The 6,000-nt window shown below is 53.0% G+C and overlaps 1 protein-coding gene across 3 annotated transcripts in view; it reads right to left on the reverse strand.

Annotated features, from left to right (window-relative positions):
- The window catches only part of PTP4A3 (protein tyrosine phosphatase 4A3), a 41,882-nt gene extending 37,631 nt beyond the window's left edge, over positions 1-4,251 (reverse strand). The window contains exon 1 of one of the 3 annotated variants that reach the window (XM_074557790.1): positions 4,089-4,251. The gene's annotated coding sequence lies outside the window, so the exon portion shown is untranslated. Of the gene's footprint in view, positions 1-170; positions 377-4,088 lie in introns of those variants that run through there. The other 2 variants (XM_074557802.1, XM_074557794.1) reach the window with 2 other exon arrangements.
- Positions 4,252-6,000: the final 1,749 nt, after the last annotated feature.

The following is a 6,000-nucleotide window of genomic DNA, read 5'->3' on the forward strand; positions in this document are numbered from 1 at the left end:
GATACCGCTGCAGAGAGATCTGCACATAAAGCAGCACCCAGCCCCTCCTTCCCCTCCCTCCTCTAATCACTCCATGTCATGGGAAACTAAACCTGACATCCAAACAGCCCCGATACGAGACGCTTGCTGTAAAAATATTTTTAAGATCGAAAAACAACAAAAAAACTTGCCTTCCAGGAAACCATTTGGATACAAACCCTGCGCAGCTGCAGCCACCCTCGGTGTCGGATTCATCCCTCTTGCTTCGGCTTAGAAAACAGGCAGGGTGGGGAAGGGGAAAGGAAATAAAAAAAAACGGGGAAAAGAAGCAGCGATATTGCAGCTGATGAGCTGCGAGAGGCTGTTGGCAAAGTGGTCCAGCAATCATCTGAAATTCAGACGTCACGTGTGGGTTCTGTCTGCAGCTCCCGCGCAGCCCAGGCTCAGCACTTCGCCCAAGTGCACACGCAGCAATTCCCCGTGCCGAGCTCTCCCGCCCCACTCCCACACGCTCCCCAGCCCGTGCCCCATCCCAACCATACCCAGCAGGTTTTGGCACTGCAAGGTGACCCAGCTGCTCTGGCCACAAAGGTGGATTTCTGCCATGCAAGCGCAGGGCACGCTGAAAAGCATCACTAAGCTGCAAAACCACCCTCCCTTGCAGCTTCTCCACCTGAATCGCAGCCCTGCAGGCAGTGCTGTCTTCTCCACCAGGATGGGTCAGTGGCCATCACCCCACTACATCATCTAGGGATGGTGGGGGGTCCCACTGGCCTGGAGGAGTGCCCAGAACATGCTGTACCTGCTCCCGAGGCCAGCCTGTCCCTGGGCAACCCCGGGCATGTCCAAAACCAGCCCTGGAGCTCCCTGAGCTGCTGTGCTTGCTCAGAGAGCAGTGGGTGAGCCCAGACACCTCTGGGGTGAGGTGGCAGCCAGCTTCTTTTTCTTTTTCTTCCCTTTAATTTTCATCTGGGACATTGCTTTAGAGCCAAGGGATGCTTCAGGCTCCATCCTGCACTGCCCCACAGTGCAGCGGCTCCTGGGAACTCAGCAGGACCAAGCCATCACCAAAAGCCACACTGCAAATCACCACCATCACTCTGCAAAAGGCCATGATGCGGATGCAGAGATCCAGCCCCACCATCCCATCCCCTAAAATCTTCAAAACAACTAAAATTATTATTTTTTTCTCTGCTTGCACCCATTCTTCACACAAATTAGCAAGAGGAATCAGGAGACTGAATGTTCCACACCGCCTCGGCTTCATCGCCCGGCTGGAGATGCATCGCATGGCACTAAAGTCAGGCAGATACAGTGGGACTAAAAAAAGAGCATGGTTACTTTTTTTTTTTTTTAAAGCCGGATTGCCTTTCACGGTGGCTATATTTATAGGTAGAGCTGTTGAAATTTTAAGGGCTCCTTGCCACAGGAATCCGGTCGTGTCTCGTGTCCACAAAGTGGCGTAACTTGGCAAAAATGAACATTTAATAGGCCAATGGGTGCTGCTTCCCTTCCTTAATTTTGGGTTAAATTAAGAGGAAGGGAAAAGGACAAGATGTAAAATTAGCCACGCACGCTGCTGCCATGTGCCACAGTCTGTATTTTCCAGATTAGGAGCGTAACGAACACGGGACTTCACACCCTCCCCTAGACCGGCACTTTCCTTTTCTGTCAATGACCAAAAAAACCCAGCTTTCACGGGTGTTTATTTTTGCTTTCGGTTTGGCTACCCGTGGCACACACAAAGCCTCCTCTGCACTTGGTTTTATGGTTGAAAAACCCTGTCAGGGTTCAGCTGCAGAGTGGTAAAACTCGCTCTCCCCGTCCAAAGCTGCCCAGGAACGCCACCCGCCAACTCGCCGCAGCACACGATGCCCAGAAACCAGGGAGTCTCAGCCCAAAAGTTGGCAGTTTTCTTACACAACAGCATGCTACGCTGCTAAACCCCTTTTTTATTTTAATTTATGCTATAAAAGCGTGTTACACCCTGTCCAAAGACGCTACCGCCCCACTGAGCACGTCTGGATGCTAAACTTTGATTCCCTATGACAATGTGTGTCTATTTAAGACAAAACCCAAACCATAATTAAAGTTATTGATAGGAGACGATGTTTACTGTTTGCTATTTTAACATCAAGTGCTGTTGTATTTCAAGCCACTGATTTCCATGGCTTGCAGGGGATGATGAAGCTGGAAACACGCCCTGATGTTGGGGTTTTTGATGTCTCTCTGGGCACTTCTGCTGTCAAATCAAAGAAACTCACTTAACAGGCCAATCCCAGTGGATGCTTCTCACCCAGGACTGCCTTGACTGGAAGCTGAGTGATTTTTGAGCCATCAAAGCACACATAAAAATAAAATAGCTGTAACAAAAGCTTTTTGCTTCTGCAAGCAGCCATCTCCCTAAGCAGACCCAACAGGGCGATGGCTCATGGCACACATCTTCGACACAAGTTAACCAAAGTTAAAGTTTTATTGTTCCCAAAAGGAACAAATTTCAGGTTGGAGCACTAACCAAAGACTATAAGTCGCTTCACTTGCCCAACTGGCAAATTTGGTGGCAACTGAGATCCCCAGAAAGTGGCTGTGTCAGGGACCATGCTGCATCAGCCACTGCCAGTTCACTCTGAAGCCAAGTGACAACACACTGTTAAGCCCCTGGATGTATATAAATATTGGTGCAGAACATTGCTGAGCCCACAAGGCCCTCAGCTTCAAATCCACCTGCAGCATTTTTAACTTAAGCTATTAGCAATGATGTGATAAAAAAAAATCAGTGATCTTTATAACAGTGGAATTCAAATCCAGCTCACAACCTGGTAGGGAGATTCATGACATTTCGTATACAAAGAAGCCACTAGCCCCATTTATCCACTTTACTCTTTTTCCACTGCTGCCAATAAATATACGACTTCATTAAGGCTCAGTTTTCTTGCTGATTCTCCTTTGGCCAGAAGGATGAACATAAATCCAACCCAAAAGCTCCAGACACTCAGTTGCCCTGCTTACATTTCAGTTCCTTTGAGCAGAAAGATGAAGCTGTAACCAAATGAACCAGAGAAATTGGCAGCAGCACAAACTTGACAGATTCCAGCTAATTGCTTGGATTAGTAATTCCAGTGGCACGCAAAAATCCACTTTACCTACGGCAGAGAAAGGCATGGCATGGGATGTTCTCCAGCTATGCGACCTGCCTGCCCATGGAATGGGAACCACTGGTATTCCCAAGCCCCCACGCCATAGCAAGGCCAGGAATGGCTTGTCAGCCTTACAAGACACGTTAAAATACAGAATCACTGAATCATCCAGGCTGGAAAAGACTTCCAAGATCACCAAGTGCAACAACCATCAGTGCACCACCACCACCATGTCCACAGTGAACCGTGTCACCAAGTCCACAGCCACGCGTTTTCTGAACACCCCCGGGTGGTGATTCCACCACTTCCCTCGGCAGCCTGCTCTAAACACGAGCCAGGAGACGCCACCCCCGCCCCAGCTACCGATGCAGGGCAGCCCCATTTCCCCATCCGTTTGACGGAAACATCCTGAGGGACGACGAGACCGGACAGCCGGGAGCACGGCGCTTCCCCCTCGGGCCCCCTGTGACACCGATCGCTGCGTCCGGCCCGGACAGGGCTGTAGAGGCCCCGCGGAGCCCTGACAGTGCCCACGCTGCATCCCACCCACGGAGATGGGCTCTGCCGGGATGCTCCGTGCCCGCACACGGGGTGGGGGACTGCGGCACCGCGCCTGGGCTCCCAGCGGAGAGGAAGCAGCGTGTGCCCCCCGCACACCGGGGCTGCGGCTCCCCTCCCTTCATTCTGGGTTCAATCTGAAGGTGCCGCAGCCACGCTGGGGCCGGGGGGGCACGCACGCTGCTGCCCCACCACCAGGGCCCCAGGATAGCTGCAGCGGAGCCATCACTCCGCTCCGGTGGGGGACATGGCACGGCGCAGCCTCCTCCGCACGCCGCGGTGGCCTCGCAGCCGGCGGCGCACGGACCCCTCCCGCCCGCCCGCATTGTTGAGCGGGCGGACCCACGTGCGGCCACCGCCGCCGCCGTTTCCCCTCGCCCGCCCGCCCGCCCGCCTCCGCGCCCGGGCACTGACCTGCCCGCCGGCTCCGCTCGGCTCCTCTGGGCTGCGCTCGCCCCGCGCCCGGCTCCGCTCGCCGCCCGACCGGCCCCGCTCGCCGCCGCCCCCCGCCCGCACATGCAGCCGCCGCCGCCGCCGCCCCGAGCGCACCCGCGCACCCGGCCCCGCCCCCGCGCGCGCCGCCGCCGCGTCACGTGGCGCCCGCAGGAGCCAATGGGGAGGGAACGGACGGCGGAGGGGGCGTGGTCTATAGGGTGTGGGCGGGGCTGGAAAAGGGGCGGGTAGTGAGAGTGGGCGGGGTCAATGGGGTGAGGGGAGCGTGAGGGAAGGGGAAAGGGAAAAGGAAAAGGGAAAAAGGAAAGAAATGGAACCAGAGGCATTGGAGCAGCTCTGCTGTGGAAACAGGCTGAGAGAGCTGGGCTTCGTCAGCCTGGAGAAGAGAAGGCTCCGGAGAGAACTTAGAGCCCCTTGGGTTGTCTAAAGGGTCTCCAAGACAGCGGGAGAGAGACTTTGGACAAAGGGCTGGAGTGACAGGAGAAGGAAGAATTGCCTTAAACTGCAGAGGGCAGGTTTAGATGGGATATTAGGAAAAAACTCTTCCCTGTGAGAGAGATGAGGCACAGGTTGCCCAAAGAAGCTGTGGATGCCCCATCCCTGGAAGAGTTCAAGGCCAGGCTGGATGGGGTTTGGAGCAACCTGGGACAGTGGAAGGTGTCCCTGCCCATGACAGGGGTTGGAACTGGATGAGCTTTGAGATCACTTGCAACCCAAAATATTCTGTGATTCTATGATTCTGTGATTCTAAGAAGAAGAAAATGAGGATGATGAGGAGGAAGAGGAGGAGGAAGAAGAGGAAGAATAAAGAAAATGGTGATGACAAGGAGGAAGAGGAGGAAAAGAAGAAATAAGAAGGAAAAGGAGGAAGAAGAAGAGGAAGGAAGAAGATAAGATAAATATGAAAAAAGTGATAAGAGGAAGAGGAGAAAGAAGGAGAAGAAAGAAGAGGAAGAAGGAAGAGAGAAAAGAAGGAGGAAGAATAAGAAGAAAATAAGAAGGAGGAAACAAAGATGACAAAGAGGAAGCTGAGGAAGAGCCCGAGGACAGAGTCAAGGGGACACAGCAAGGCCTGGGCTCAGTGCAGCAGTGTCCCCTGTCCTCTGGGTGAGATGCCCTTATCCTCTGACCGATGAAGGGCGGAGGCTGCCCATTCCTGAGGCTGTACAGGATATATTTAACATCTCCCATCAGTGGTTCTGAGTACATGTGAGGCACAGGGGTCACCCAGTGTGTCACAGACTCAAGCTGACACAATTCAGGAGCTGCTGTCACATTACAGCCAAGGACCTCACCTCAGGCTGTCAACCTTTGTGCCCGCAACCCGTGTCTAGATCTGTGATGTAAAGAACCACCATAAATTCAAAGGAACAGGAGCAGAGCACCTGATGCCATCACAGGTTTTCTTTTATTTCTAATTTGCTGTGGACTCTCTTAGCAGAAGTCACCACAGAGGCAGCCAAGGGCTTCAAAAAATGAAAGAATAATAGGGGGCTTGGGGTCACAGGAGACCTTGTGTCCTCAGGAGACACAAACACGTAGAGATGAATATCAGGAGACCCTCAGATGTTTTTGCATTTAAAGGCTATTTTTACCTCTTCCCTGAAAGGCACTAAACTGGTGTCCTCTAAACCAGAATAGTCTGAGGGTGCTTTATGTTTCTGAGAACATTGTTCAAAGGCTGCAGTCCTCCTCTCTGGTTAAGGGATGGCCTGGGAGCAGAGATCATAGAATATCCTCAGTTGGAAGTCACCCACAGGGATCATCGAGTTCAACTCCTGGCCCTGCAGAGGACAACCCCAAAAATCTCTCCTGAGAGTGTTGTCAAAATGCTTCTTGAGCTCTGTCAGGCTTGGTGCTGTGACCACTGCCC

Source organism: Zonotrichia albicollis, chromosome 1, assembly GCF_047830755.1.
Source record: "Zonotrichia albicollis isolate bZonAlb1 chromosome 1, bZonAlb1.hap1, whole genome shotgun sequence".
NCBI classification, from domain to species: domain Eukaryota; kingdom Metazoa; phylum Chordata; class Aves; order Passeriformes; family Passerellidae; genus Zonotrichia; species Zonotrichia albicollis.